The 16,242-nt window shown below is 41.1% G+C and overlaps 1 protein-coding gene across 3 annotated transcripts in view; it reads right to left on the bottom strand.

The window, feature by feature from the left end:
• Window positions 1-16,038, bottom strand: part of LOC109923490 (TRAF family member-associated NF-kappa-B activator) — a 78,071-nt gene extending 62,033 nt beyond the window's left edge. For 2 of the 3 annotated variants that reach the window (XM_048599546.1, XM_048599548.1), the window contains exon 1: window positions 15,857-15,995. The gene's annotated coding sequence lies outside the window, so the exon portion shown is untranslated. Of the gene's footprint in view, window positions 1-5,082; window positions 5,273-15,856 lie in introns of all 3 variants that reach the window. The other variant, XM_048599547.1, reaches the window with a different exon arrangement.
• Between the last annotated feature and the right edge of the window lie 204 nt (window positions 16,039-16,242).

Here is a 16,242-nt window from a genome sequence, read left to right as displayed (position 1 = left end):
TTAACATAGTTGTAAATGAACAGGTAATTGTCATATTGCACAGGATGAAAATTGAGTACGCTATTTAAAAGGTTGGTGACATTCAAAATATAAAAATTATCAACTTGTTTGAAAATAGTGAGAAGTAGCATCAGATTACCTGTAATCATACTGTGATTACAGCTGGTAATTTTTAGGGAAAAACTCTTAAAGCTAAACCGACTTTTGTATAATGAAGATTAGCCTGACCGAAACTCAGGGCAGGAAGCTAAAAATATGTCTGCTATAAGTCCCCTGACTGCACCACTGCAGTTTCACAGGGACAACAGAGAGGCATTCCCAGAAACGTAAAAGCTCTCATCTAGGAGTTAATGAAGTATAGCTGATTCATTATGAGAATATAAATTAGGTACTGACCAAAAGAAAAAATTAAAAACTAGAGGAAAGTGACAAGCTGTCTCCAAAATACCAATGCCTTATGTGGAACATGGCTTAGTTCTGTGCATAGATCATCCACTACTGGCCACCTTAACTTGTCTGCTAAGAATGATTCAAAAGGCAAAGTGCCTAAGCAAAGAGAGATTCCATTTTTGAATCATCCCAGCAGAAACACCTCTCCCAACAAACAGACAGAAAGAGGGAGAGAGAAAAAGAGAGAGAAAGAATAAAGGGAGAGACTGTAAGTGCTGGTGATCTGCTGTAATGTATCTGACCAGCTAAAAGGAGCACAACTAGACACCAGAAATCTACTGTCTTCCACTCGTACAAGTGGACACTAGCGACCCAACTACAGATACATTTATAAAAGCTGAGGATAGTGTTATGGATGGGTACATGATGGAAATCAGTAGATTGCATGCAAGACTTCAAAAAATTCATCTGGAAATCCCCTGACCTGTGTTGCATTTAAGTGACTATGCTAAAGTATTAACAATAGACAGACTTCTAATTTTGACATGAGCTAAATTTGCAGATAAACATACACTGAGAGAACACATGCTGGAAGCACTGAAAATATTCCTAGGAAACCATTCCTTTCCAGCAGCACTCATAACACAAGAGGAAATTGGTTGTACGACAAAAAATGAAGGACAAAATGTTAAATTGACAAGATCATCCAGATAGCAGTTGCAGGCGACAGTACAAAAGTAGGACTGTAACTCAAAATGAGGGCAAAAATGCTGTTCATAATTCTGAGAAATGAAGAGAATTTGATATTTACAATCAGAGAACGAATTGCAGAAATACTCGGTGTGTAGTCAATTGATGTTATAGGTGCAATTCAAAGTACCATTATGCCATGAACTGTCCTTCAGAGGAAGGAGATGGAGATACAGATCAGAGGGAGGATATTTGTTTTAGTCACTAGAAGCTTCAGCCTAATGGCAACTGCATTGGTGGAAGAATCTTTCAGTTGTGCAGTATTAGGTAGTGGATGCACATCTACGGAGCAAGTCATAGAAAAACTAAAATGCTACTGAGCCTCTGTGTACTAAGAATCAAAACAAAGTTAAGGAACTTGAGAGTTCCACCAGTTTCAGATTTTGGAATAGCACACTAAATCTTTGAAACGAGTGGTCTTTCCTTGTAAAGCTGCCAGAATCAATCATTTCATTGGCACGAAACAAACATATGGAATACTGGAGAAACTCAACAGGTCTGACAGCATCTGCAGAGAGAGAAAAAGAGAGTTAAAGTTTTGAGTCCAGTATGACTCTTCCTCAGAACCTTCAGTTTTGAATGGTTTTCAGTTCTGAAGCAGCCATACTGGACTTGAAACTTTAACTCTGTTTCTCTTTCTGCAGATGCTGCCAGACCTGCTGAGTTTTTTCAGCATTCTCTGTCTTGATTTTGTATTTCCAGCATTTGCAGTATTTTGCTTATTTTGCTTATGTGGTGTTCAGTGAAATGCAATTATTATTAAGTAGGTCAATAAAGAAAGTACAAATGAAGTTGGATATGGAAAACGTGAAGAAGATTACCTTGGAGTACAACAGGACCTTGATCAGATGGGCCAACGAGCTGAGAAGTGGCAGATGGAATTTAGATAAATGTGAGGTGTTGCATTTTGGTAAAACAAACCAAGGCAGGACTTATACAGTTAATGGTAGGGCCCTTGGGAGTGTTGCTGAACAAAGGGACCCGGGGCACAGGTATATAGTTCCTTGAAAGTGGAGTCGCAGGTCGACAGGGCAGTGAAGAAGGCGTTCGGCACACTTGCCTTCACAAGTCAGTGCGTTGCGTACAGGTGTTGAGATGTCATGTTGGACTGTACAGGACATTGGTGAGGCTACTTTTAGAGTAATGCGTCCAATTCTGGTCACCGGTCTATAGGAAAAACGTTGTTAAATTCGACAGGGTGCAGAAAAGATTTACAACGATCGTACTGAGACTAGAGGGTTTGGGCAACAGGGAGAGGCTGAATAGGGTGGGGTTTTTCTTCCGCAGAGCATCAGAGTCTGAGGGGTGATCTTATAAAGGTTTATAAAATCATAAAGAGCATGGATAGGGTGAATACCCAAGGTCTTTTTCCCTAGGGTGTTTGAGTCCAAAATAAGGGGCCACAGGTTTAAGGTGAGAAGAAAAAGATTTAAAAAGGATCTGATAGGTAACTTGTTCATGCAGAGGGTGATGTGTATATGGAATGAGCTGCCAAAGGAAGTCATGGAGGCGGGTGCAATTACAGCATTTAAAAGGCATCTGGATGGTTATTTGAATAGGAAGGATTTAGAGGGATATGGGCCAAATGCTGACAAATGGGACTAGGTCAGATTGGGATGTCTGGTCAGCGCGGATGAGTTGGACCGAAGAGTCATACAGCACAGAAACAGACCCTATGACTATTTCAAATCTATTGTATTTAGAAAATCAGCAAATACACAATTTATACATATGGGGCACTACTATACTCCTGTAACAGACAATAAACTCTCCACAAAATAAATGAGCATTCTTGACACCAGGGATAGAAATTTAGAAGACAAAAAGTCAATTGTGTTGACTGATCAATCCTATAAAAGGTCAAAACTTTTAGTAAACGATGGGCAGTCAATAAGCTCAAAGATGTGATGGATGTGAGATTTGTTGGAAATATTAAAACACACCTATAGTAAGTCTGCCTTAGCAGAAAATTTCAACAAGGTAGTGGCACTGGATTTAAAAGGTATGGTATAAAGAAAACAAAATCATTTTGCAATTTTGCACAGTAATGAGGAATAAACTGCCACAGTGGTCAGTTTGTCTGATGACAGACAGATCAGTTCAGATGGTCGATGAAGGCACTGGTCCCTAAGGACAAAGTCTAATATTTACCAGAAGGGGTTGGTCAATGGAAAAATGTAACTATTAAAAGTCAGACAAGGGAAGCTACTGAAACATGTAAATACTTGATGGATTTATTGGATGAGGAACAGGGGTTCATGCCCATGGATTGGGAACATGGAGTCCAAAAGACAGAAGGCAAGGAAGTGCAGTATAAGTTTGTCTGGGAGCAAACATGCTCCTAAAAAGAGGCCATGAACCATTGAAAGAAATCCTCAGGAAGGGGAGGTCAAATAGGAGTAGCTAAGAAATGGATAGAAGGCAAGATAGAGGGCACAATTTGACATTACCAAGAAATATAGTACAAAACAGGAATACCACCATGAGTGGAAGTTATGTAATCAGGAAGACTTAGTGGCAATGAACAAACTAGAAGATAAGTTAAATAAAAACATACAGCACGAACTGAAGCTGGAAAGGTACCATATAGCAGACAACCAGCCCTATCACAAAGATGGTTACTCATGGAAAAAATGTCACATTTAAAATTGGAAGTCAGACTTCTGGGGCTTTTACATACATGAGATTGGAAATCAGACAGAATGGATCAAGTATCATTTTGGATCAGCAATCTTATTTGAAAAATGCTAGAGCCAATGTTATTTATCAAGATACAGCCTCTCAAGAAGATGCAGCAGTTTTCAAATTAGATAGTTGAATTGGCCTGGCATCCAAATAAGGCCAAATACCAGTTCTGAAGTACTAAAGTGGAGTACAGTTGTGAAAAATCCCTAGGTGATAAATATTTCAGTGAACAAAACATTGAAAAAATTAAAATTGAAGCAGTGTATTTTGAAATTTCCATCACTGGTTGAAGCCAGCAACATGAAACAACTTAGTAATGCTTCTTATGCAACTCTTGTCGTGTTGAGTTCTCCTCACAGCAGCATTTATCATTTTTATCTGTGGGAAAGGGAGGTAAGTTGGAAAACAGCAAGTTCTAACAAATTGTTGTACATACAGAAAAATGGACTTTTGGAACATTAATGTACTAACGAAAAAGAATGGGAAATATATTATCATTTTCTATTTGTTTTTCATTGTATAATAATTTATTTGAAAAGGGAAAAGGGAAACCTCATCATCTGAGATGATCGGAAGGAATTAGGGTATTGGAATTAGGGAACAGGTGATGGATTATATTCACTTGGGTTTAATTGTGTATCAATTAATTGTTTAAATAGAGGGAGCTAATAATCAATGCGACGTGTTTTATGGAGTGTGTCTAAATTTTAAAAAAACTCTCAACAGAAGTTAGGACTTGAACTGCTTTTAAAAACAGTCATTTTCTACTGTATAACAATTGGTCCTTGTTTTAATCTTAGTGTCTGTAACTTGGTGTTAAGAACTTTCTCTTTTATTCCAAAAGAACTTTCAATCACAACTTCCAACACACTAAACCTTTAGCCTGTTTAAACAAAACTCATGACATAGTAAAAAAGGCTAACACACAAGCCAAATTAATTTACAGATTATCAACCACGTGGTGGGCACACCTGATGCTCTTCACAGAACCACACAATAGCTTTATTCATAATATTGAAAGACACGGGACTAAAGGACCAGTTTTCACAAGGTTAAGGATGAATGGGACTCGAGATAATTGTGATAGGTCAGCAGAATTCTGAATGCGCTAAGTTCTGCAAGAAGATGTAATATAGGAGACCAGCCAGGGAAGCACTGGAGTAATTAGACAGCTCTTTTAACACTAGATTTATGTGGGTGTCAACAACAAATTAGGCAGAAATGGAGTGTTACTGAGCTACATACAAACATACATACCATTCTGACTTAGAAGTATTTTGCCATTCCTTCTCTGCCATTGGCTCAAAAATCTTGGAACTCTCTTCCTAGCAGCAGTATGGGTGTATCTATCACGTGGTCTTCAGTGGTTCAAGAAGGTGGTTCACCACCGCTTTTTCAAGGGCAATGAATGGACATCAAATGTTGACCTAACCAGTGACACCACATCCTGTGAAAGGATAAAACAAAATGTTGGAGTGGATAAGGAGCCTTTAACTCAGCTCAGGGTCAAAAAAGAGATACCAGCACCAAAACAAAGTACTGGGGGGTTTAAAGGAAGCAGCTTGCAGCAGAATGGAAGAGGCCCAGCAGAATTGGGCCAAATAAGTTGGACAACTGGGAAGGGAAAAATCAGCTGAAGCAAACCCACAGACAGTTGGCATTATACCAGGAACTGATGCACAGAGGCAGCAATCTGAAGATAGTTTCATTCAAAGGCATTTTAAGTTGGCCAATGTTATTATAGGGTTCATGAGCTCTGTCCTTCCTGGAAACTGGGTGAGGGGGTCTTGGAGTAGGTTGTTTGAGAGAAGGCTGATAAGCAAAGCAAGGCTGTTCAGCCATGTGCTGAAATCCCAGTGAACTAATGTGAACTTCAAAACTTCCTGCCTTGGCAACCACTCCCCTTAATTCACAGATGGAGGCAAATGAGAAAAGAAGGAATCATATTAGTGGCAGGTACAATTTCTTTCAAGGATTGAAAAATACCAGAAGTAATAAGTTGAATTGAAAGATGTGCATACCTTAAAAATACAGATAACAATTATGTACAAACCATATGTACGCATAAACACTAATCGGACGCAGTACAGGAACAATGGTATGGCTGTTCTTATTTGAATTCCAGATTTTATGACCTTGAAATTATTTTAAACTGATTTTTGTTCATAATTTGTTGACCATGTTCACTGGGTTCCTCTGTTACCTTGAGGCAGTGCACATGAAGTTGTGGGCCTAGCTTTTCATCTTTTAGGCAAGCATCACAAGTTGGGTAATTTGCCAACATCACAATCCACTTCCTGCTTGGCAGTTCCCACCTGTGCTATTTTTAAGATAAGTGACTGGGCATGAGTTGGAGCCATTGCCTCTGTAAGCAGCTCAGGGTGTGAATTAAGGGGAGTGGTTGCCAAGGCAGGAAGTTTTGAAGTTCACATTAGTTCACTGGGATTTCAGCACATGGCTGAACAGCCTTGCTTTGCTTATCAGCCTTCTCTCAAACAACCTACTCCAAGACCCCCTCACCCAGTTTCCAGGAAGGACAGAGCTCATGAACCCTATAATAACATTGGGAAATCTTTGAGATACTCAACTAATTATCAAAATAAACAAACAAACAATAACAAACATTAATCTTATTGCCTGTTTATAAAACTATCAAAACAAAGGTGAAAGTCCCCTTAACAGCGGTCAACAATCCCTGCTGAGCAGTTAGGCTTGGCACTCAGGCGAGCATTCATAATGGGATCTCAGCTGTATTAACATTAATTGTATAACACACTCTAATCCATTTGAACCTTCCAAAATGCTAGTCAATTTACTGGTCATATACTATTTCCAAACAAAGCCCCATTATTGATCGCTGTATTAACCTCATTTTAATTTATACTATTACATTCTGAAATATGAAGTTGTTAACACCTTTCGTCTCGAGGTCTCCCATGGCTCACAACTCCTCAGACTTGTTATGGACCATGGTCCTGACAAAAACAGGCTCAACTCTACGAAAATAGCTGGAATGCAAATATCCACCAGCGCAATGGAATAACCAAAGGTGGAATTAGTGCCTGCAGGGCACCCACATGTAATCTGCATCCTGGTCCCATGTTCTCAAAAATCCCACATAACGGGAATGGCGGCAGGAATTCTGGTATTGTTTCCTGTTTATTAAATCCCTCCACCTCCATTCTGACATGGTCAGAGGTATGAAAATGTAGCCTGTGACCTTCATCAGAAACTGCAAAGTTGTATGTGTGACTTTTTGTAAAAGGGTCACTTCCTTTCACTTTACTGTCCACGTAGGAAGTTAGAACAATTCAGGTATACTGCTCATTTATTATCTACTAATTATATTATTTATCAATTACAGACATTATTTTGACAAGAGAAAAATGTTACCTATCGCAGAAATCTAATTTGAATTCAAGTATGTATTAAAACTAATCCAGGTGTAATTGGGAATAATCAGTTAGTGAGTCTGTCCTGAGGACATATTCTCATCTGTTTAAGTTAAAGTTAAATTTCAGTTCAAGTTAAAAGTTCTTAAGGAGAAGAACACAAATGAGTTCAGGAAACGATTAAGACAACTGTATCAAGCAGGCTTTCCAAATTACACATCCTTGAGTAGGTGTTGAAGCACAGCCTCAATAATCCAGTGGAATGCAGGCTCAAGGGATGAGATTAAACTACCAGGACACGAGATGTCAAAGAAGCAGTCCATGACAGAGCAGTTACAAGGGATTTTTCAAGGCTAGTTCTTTGCAAGTCAAGAAGTAAAAATTTTAAGAGACTTGGTGACCCAGTATCACTATCATCTGACTGGTTTGTTGACAATTATATGGGATCTGCCTTCATTGCATCAGCTATTTGAAGTGATTCGTGGAATGTTCAACAAGAGTGTGACAGTTAATTTACATTTATCGCATAATAATTCTGGACGTTAAAGTACATGTTTTATACACACATCTAACAGTAGATTGTTTTGCTTTTCTCACTGTGGAGAAAAGTTAAGTTTGCTCAAAAATACGGAATCTTGTGGTTTTCATCTCTAAATACCTGGGATCTCAAATACCACCTACTTGAAACAAAAACAATTGCTAGTTCTAAACCATGCTATATCAATAATTTGGCTGTTTCATCAGGGATTGCAACAGACCTTTCACATCCTATCTTGTTTCAATCAAGACGTGCCGTAGCTTCATGCCTGTATAACATCTTTTCGCACAGCTCTCCACCTACGCTGGCTTTAACAGTTACATGAGTAACATTAAACCAATTATTTTCCCAATTACCTTTATCAAAATAAAACAGGAACAAAGAAGTGGACAGTTGTTAGGGAAGAGAGGCAAGCTGCTGTTGTCTCTGACCATGTAAGAATACAGCTGTAGCAGGGGACCTGTACATCCTTGGTGTTGGTCATTCTTTTTAGACCTGGGGTACCTATTACACACTTCAAAACTCCAGCAGCTCTAAGCTTTCTTTTCGATTTGTTCCAATTTGAATTTATTTTTCTCCTTTTGACATTTTGTCATCTTAGCTTTCAATATTGCACCATTAGCACCAATAAAAGCTGTCGGAAACTACAGACCGGTGAGCTTAACGTTAGTGGTGGGTACATCGTTGGAGGAGATTCTGACAGACAGGATCTATATGTATTTGGAAAGGCAAGGACTGATTAGGGATAGTAAGCATGGATTTGTGCATGGGAAATTGTGTCTCACAAATTTCATTGAAATTTTTGAAGAGGTGACCATAGATTGCTTAGTAAGGTCAGGTCACATGGGATCCAGGGAGAGCTAGCCAACTGGATACAAAATTGGCTTGATGGAAGGAGACAGAGCTTGGTGGTAGAAATAACAAGATGTAGAGCTGGATGAACACAGCAGGCCAAGCAGCATCAGAGGAGAAGGAAAGCTGACGTTTCGGGTCTGGACCCTTCTTCAGAAATGGGGGAGGGGAAGGGGATTCTGTAATAAATAGAGAGAGAGGGGGAGGCAGATGGAAGGTGGATAAAGGAGCAGATAGGTGGAGAGGAGACGGACAGGTCAAGGAGGGGGGGATGGAGTCAGTAAAGGTGAGTGTAGATGGGGAGTTAGGATGGGGGTTGGTCAGTCAAGGGAAGACGGACAGGTCAAGGAGGCGGGGATGAGGCTGGTAGGTAGGAGGTAGGGTTGGGGTATGAGGTGAGAGGAGCGGAAAGGTGGGAGAAAAGACGGACAGGTCAAGGAAGCGGGGACGAGCTGGGCTGGTTTTGGGATGAGATCAGGGTGGGGAGATTTTGAAGCTTGGTGGTAGAGAGTGGTTTTTCGGACTGGAGCCAGTGACCAGCAATCTGCCCCAAGAATCGGTGCTGGGTCCACTATTGTTTGTCACTTATATAAACAGTTTAGATGAGAATATAGGAGGCATGGTTAGTAAGTTTGCAGAATGACACCAAAATTGCTGGTACAGTGGACAGTGAAGAAGGTAATCTAAGTGTACAACAAGATCGTGATCAAATGGGCTGAGAAATAGCAGATGGAGTTTAATTCAGATAAACATGCGGTGTTGCATTTTGCTAAGACAAATCAGGGCAGGACGTGTACAGTAGATAGTAGAGTACTGGGGAGTGTTGTCGAACACTAGGGGTGCGGGTACATAGTTCCTTGAAAAGTGGCATCACAGGTCGACAGGGTGGTGAAGAAGGCATTGGCACACTTACCTTCATCGGTCAGAGCACAGTACAGGACTTGGGATGTCATGTTACAGTTGTTCAGACATTGGTAAGGCCATATTTAGAGTACTACGTACAATTCTGGTCACCCTGCTACAGGAAGGATATTATTAAACTAGAAAGGGTGAAAAAACGATTTACAAGGATGTTACTGAGAACGGAAGGTTTAAGCTATAAAGGAGAGGCTGGATAGGCTGGGACATGTTCCACCGGAGTGTCGGAGGCTGAGGGGTGACCTCAGAGGTTTATAAAATCAAGAAGGGCACAGATAAGGTGAATGGCCAAGTTCTCTGCCCCAGAGTAGGAGAGTTCAAAGCTAGAGGGCATAAGTTTAAGGTAAGGGGGAAAGATTGAAAGATTTAAAAGGGACCTGAGAGGCAACCTTTTCACACAGAGGGTGGTGTGCATATGGAATGAGCTACCAGAGGAAGTCGTAGAGGCAGGGCATAATTACAACTTTTAAAAGACATTTGAATAGGTACATAGATAGGAAAGGTTGAGAGGGATATGGGCCAAATGCAGGAAAATGGGACTAAAATTCAGTTTAGGAAACCTGATTGGCATGGACGAGTTGGACCGAAGGGACTGTTTTATGTGCTGTAGGATTCTTATTTATTCCATATTTCCACTACCTCACAGAGGTAATCTTGCAAAAAAAAAACAGAAACACAGAAAATAGGTGCAGGAGTAGGCCATTCAGGTCTTCATGCCTGCACCTGTACTTGGCCTAATTGCTTGTTTTTCTTTTAAGCAGGTTGCATTAACTTCTTTTCTGTAAATACAAATATGTTTTTGTCCTGCACCTCAATATAACCCCTTCTATATCCTCCTCAGAATTGAAAGGCAAACATTTTTGAATTTTTTCTCAAAATATCATCCTGGTCTTTTCCTTTACAAATGTTTACTGATCCATAACCTGCATTTCCTGTTTTTGCTATAATCCATCATTTTCACACTTCACAGCTCTCCAGCACGTAGAAGTAAAGTTATAATAAGTTAGAAATTTAGAGGTCTGTGACTCAATGGAAAATTAACAATTCCCATGCGATCAATGTGCTGGAAGGTCAAAATTGACAAGGAGTTTGACTGGGCCATTCATATAAATACTGTGACTGTAAAAACAGGTGCAAGCTTTCATGTACTGTGGTAATTGACCCACCTCCTGACTCCCTCTAAGCCTATCAGTCACAAGCCTCAAGTAAAGATTTTGATAAAATATTCTCCACTTGCATGGATTGGCACAATTGTAACAAAATTCTAGTACAACATTATCCAGAGCATGCTTAAATAGCACTGCCTCTGCCACTTTTACACACACACTAACCTCCAGCATCACACCGCAGTGGTGCAAGGCTTTCGTGAGACCACATCTGGAGCATTGTGTGCTGTTTTGGTCTCCTTATCTTAACAAGGATGTAATGTAGTTGTAATGTGAATTATTGGCAAGGTGCACTTTAGCCACTTCCCAATGCATCGTCAAAAACGCTTCCAAAACCTGTCACCTCTGCTACCTAGAAAGGCCAAGAAAGCAAGTTCATGGGAACACTAATATCTTGAAGTCATACATCAGCCTAAATTAGAAATATGTCACCAGTCCATCATCATCACAAGGTCAAAATCCAGAAGTCCCTTCCCAAAAGGGCAAAGAGTTTGCTCCACCACACATACTGCAGCTGCTCAGGATGGCTGTTCAACACCATCTTCTCGAAGGCAAAGGCAATTGGGATTGGGAAATAAAATGCTGTCATAGAAACATCGAAAATAAGAATAGTTACCCAGCTCCTCAAGCCTGCTTTGCCCTTCAATACGTTCATAACTGATAATCCATTTCATTACCCTGTCCCCACTTTCTTTCCATATTGATTCCTTTAACCCTAAGAGCTATATATAACTTCTGCTTGAAAACATTCAATGTTTTGGCCTTCGCTAGTTTCTGTGGCAGAGAATTTCACAGGCTCACCACTCTCTGGGTGAAGAAATTTCCCTTCATCTCAGCTCTAAATGGCCTATCCAGTGTTCCTTAAATTGTGACTCCTGGTTCTAGACTCCCTGGTTACCATGAACATCCGTGCTGCATTTACCTTGACTAGTCATAGAGCTGTACAGCACGGAAACAGATCCTTCCATCCAACTTGTCCATGCCAACCAGATATGCTAAATAAATCTAGTTCCATTTGCCAGCACTTGGCCCATATCTCTCCAAACCCTTCCTATTCATGTACCCTTCCAGATGCCTTTTAAATGTTGTAATTGTACCTGCCTTCACCACTTTCCCTGGCAGCTCATTTCAAATAGGCACCACCCCCTGCATGAAAAATCTGCCCCTTAGGTCCCTTTTAAATCTTTCCTGTCTCACCTTAAACCTATGCCCTCTAGCTTTCAACTCCCTTACCCTGGGGAAAGGACCTTGGATCTTCATCCCATCCAGGTCCCTCATGATTTTGTAAACTTCTATAATGTCACCCCTCAACCTCCGATGCTCCAAAGGTAAGTAGCTCCACCTTATTCAGCCTCTGCCATAGCTCAAACTCTCCAACCCGGCAACATCCTTGTAAATCTTTTCTGAACACTTTCAAGTTTCACAATACCTTTCCTGTAGCAAGGAGACCAGAATTGAACACTGTTTTCTAAAAGTGCCCTAACCAATATCCTGTACAGCCACAACATGACCGCCTAACTCCTATACTCAATGCACTGACCAATAAAGGCAAGCATACTAAACGCCTTCTTCACTATCCTATCTACCTGCGACTCCAAGGTCTCTTTGTTCAGCACTTCCAGGACCTTACCATTAAGCGTACAGGTCCTGCCCTGATTTACCTTTCCAAACTGCAGCACCAGTGGTCACATTTATCTAAATTAAACTCCGTCTGCCACTCCTCGGCCCATTGGCCCATCTGATCAAGATCCTGTTGTACTCTGAAGTAACCTTCTTCTTCACTGTCAACTACATCATCAATTTTGTGTCATCTGCAAACTTACTAACCATACCTCCTATGTTCACATCCAAATCCTGTTAGAATTTTAAAAGTTGCTGTGAGATCCCCCCTCATTTTTCTAAACTCCAGTGAATATAGTCCTAACTGAACCAGCCTCTCTTCATACGACAGTTCTGCATCCCAGGAATCAGTTTGGTAAACTTTTGTGGCACTCACTTTATAGCCAAAATAACTTTCCTCAGATAATGAGACCAAAACTGTACACAATATTCCAGGTGGGGTCTCACCAAGACCCTGTGCAACCATAGCAAAACATCCCTGCTTCTGTACTCAAATCCTCCTATTGTGAAGGCCAACATACCACTTGTATGCTTACTTTCAGCAACTGGTGTACAGGACATCCAGGTCTCATTGCACCACACCCTTTCCTGATCTAATCTATCACCAGTCAGATAATAATTTGCGATCCTATTTTTGCTCAAAGTATTTATGTACATTTATGTACATAATACTCCATCTGTCATACATTTCCCTACTCATTCAACTTGTCCAAATCACACTGAAGCATCTCTGCATTTTTCTGACAGTTCAGCCTCCTATCCAAATTTGTGCCACTTGCAGATATAGAAATACTACATTTAATTCCCTCATTTAAATCATTCATGTGTACATTGTGACTAGCTGGGGTACAAATTCTGATCCCTAATGTACCCATTGAGTCACTGGCTGTCACCCAGAAAAAGGTTGGTGGCTAATTTGCAAAAACAGAAATTAGCACATGGTTTTCAACAAAGATACATCTCTGTATGGCAGTAAAAAACCCAAAATGGTGTGAGTAGACCTTGACTGACATAGGAAGTTAAAGTTTCCAGTTGATCAAAGCAGGTGATTTATAAAACTGCATAAAAAGGTAATGAGCCTATCATTAGGGGTATTTTAGAACATAAGGAGGATCAACTGATAAAAGGAGAAAGTAACGTGAATGTAAACTAGCAAGAAACATTTAAACAGGCAGGAAGAGCTCTTTGAGCAACGTAAAGGAAAAAAATTAGTAAAAACAAAAGTGGCTCCTTTAAACACAATTTATAATGGAGAAATAGGGAAATAACAGAGAAGCAAAATGATTACTTGGTGCCAGTTTTCATGACAGAAGACACATGAAACCTACCAGAAATAAAGATTCAATGGACTAGCAAAAATGGGGAACTGAAAAAAAAAATGCAAGTTAAAAAAGTGGTACTGGACAAATTAATAGGACTGAACATTGACAAAACCCTTGGGCCTGATGGCAGGTGGCTGCAAACATTGTGCGCTCACTGGTGATCATTTCACAAAACTCTAGATATTCTGGAATGGTGCCTGCAGATGTAATATGACTATCGAATGTAGGCAGGAGGGATAAAGTGCAGAACTGACATCCTATTAACTTAACGTTAATAGGAAAGTTACTACAATCTATTACGAAAAAAAGTGTGAGAACGAGACATTTAGAAAATAATGATCTGACTGAGCAATGTCAAAGATTCATTGAAGGGAATTATGCTTGACAAACCTGTTTTTTGACCATGTTACTAGCAAAATGGATAAAGGGGAAAACCAGTGGATGTGATGTATCTGAATTTTCAGAAAGCTATCATAAGATGCAATGCAGCAGGTCAGGAAATGAAAAAGGATTCTCAGTCACAAAGTATATTCAAGACAGAGATTGTTAAAGTTCTACATCCAAGGGATATGGGGACAAGGCGGAAGGGAGGAGAAATAGTATTGAGGTAGCAGAGTTAACTGTACAGTCAAATTTCACAGATTAAAAATGTTTGTACAGGCTGAACTATAAATGCTTCACTGTGCTAGAGTTACCCTAACAATCTGTGCACAGATTGCATCAATCCAAAGTCAATACAACTTTCCTTGTACACAAAACACATGTAACCCAGGAGACACATCAGCCATTGATTGCTGATGAAGTACATATTCCAAACAAGAAACTTCTAATATAAGCGTATGAGCAGAGAAACAAAGTTAAGACATCAGGCGATCAACCCGAGTAACTCTGTTTTCCCTATCCACAAACTGATATTTCCAGCTTTTCCTGCTTTTAATTTCCGATGATAGTAGCATTGACTGTTTTGAATATCCAATCGCACGCGCGCACACACACACACACTGTTCTCTCTTCTTTACAGGGCAGCACGATGGCACAGTGATTAGCACTGCTGCTTCACAGCACCAGGGATCCAGGTTGAGCCCTAGGCGATTGTCTGTGTGGAGTTTGTATATTCTCCCCATGTCTGCATGGGTTTCTGCTGGGTGCTCTGGTTTCCTCACACATCCCGGATTCACTCCCTTTGGTAAACAGGCCAGACCCCCAGCAGGGTATTGTTCCAGTGCAGTCACAACCCTGTTCTACAACGTGACATGACCTGGTGTCTGCCCTGACCGAATCCGGGGCACCTTCTGTGCTTGGAAGTCTCGCAGTAGGGTGCACACCCTGGGCTCACTCCTAACTGATCAGGCAGGTGGGTCGAGTTTAGTTTATGATTATGTTTGGCAAGGGCTGGTTGGACCAAAGGGCCTGTTTCCAAGTTGTATGACTCTATGTGCACAGTGGTGGGTTAGCCATGGTAAATATGGGTTTGATAGGATTAGGTGGGATGGTCTTTGGAAAGTCAGTACAGATTAGATGGGCCAAAAAGCCTCTTTTGGCCCTGTAGGGATTCCATGACTCACTCCATTAAACAAAGAATGCCTTTTACATGCCTGGTTGAGCATAGCTCCAAAACAAAAAAGCCCAGGAATGAAACACCCTTCATATCAAAACAGCTCACTTCATTGGCACCCTATCCATCTTCTAAAACTGTAGGGATTCTATGATCCTACCTTGGCTGTTCACCAGCTACAAGACACACTTAAGTCATTCTCAAAGCTTCGCCTGCAGTACCTCCCAACCTGCAACCTCTATCACCTCCAAGGACGTGCCTGTGAAACATGTGACTACAAGATGTCCATACACTTTAGTTTTCTGTGAACACTTTCCCTTTTAAAACAAAATGACAAACGCAAGATTACTCTAACTGGCAAATGCAAGAGTTTGATTAACTTAAGTTTCAGGCAAATCAAATGAGAGCCAATAAACTGGAGACTCGGCAGGGAGCTGCACTTTGACTGATCACCAAAGACCTGTCCTCAGAAACACGAATTGACATGAGTGCTGGTGTGGACAAAAGGCTGTCAGTAGGCCTCAACAACAATCACCTGAGACTTCAATGACATTTAAGGCAGCGGCTTCCCTGAGAGCTCCAGCCCTGGGATACCTTTCCCACCCCCCAGCACAGTCGCATTATGAATCCTGCAGTGCGGTGATGGCCACCCTGAGGCCCAGACTCACCGATCAAGCCGAAGCCCCACCGCGCTGCTCCCTCGGCCGTTGTTAATTTAAACCGGCTCCGCTCATTGGCTGCGGTCCGGCGCTGCGCTCGAGGCGGAGAGTTCGGAAGTTCCCGGCGGGGAATCCCCGTCCTCGGCGCCGCCTGACTTCCGTCTTCCTCACTCCCTCCCTCCGGTACCCCGTCATAAACCGAGGGGGAAGGAAGCACAACCGCCCCGCCTGTACATCCTCATAACCCGCACTCTCTAAATCAAGCCCGGGCCCGACAACATTAGGACACACTAAAGGAGGACGAAATAATCGCGAAAACAAATGAATCACTTCTCAACGAAATCACAACTTTATTATTGATCTCTGTACCCACACTCTGCTGTGCCCACTGATCA

This window comes from Rhincodon typus, chromosome 7 (genome assembly GCF_021869965.1).
Source record: "Rhincodon typus isolate 14 chromosome 7, sRhiTyp1.1, whole genome shotgun sequence".
Classification (NCBI taxonomy): Eukaryota; Metazoa; Chordata; class Chondrichthyes; order Orectolobiformes; family Rhincodontidae; genus Rhincodon; species Rhincodon typus.
The sequence above is the reverse complement of the archived record's forward strand: the minus strand, read 5'-3'. Positions and strand labels throughout refer to the sequence as shown.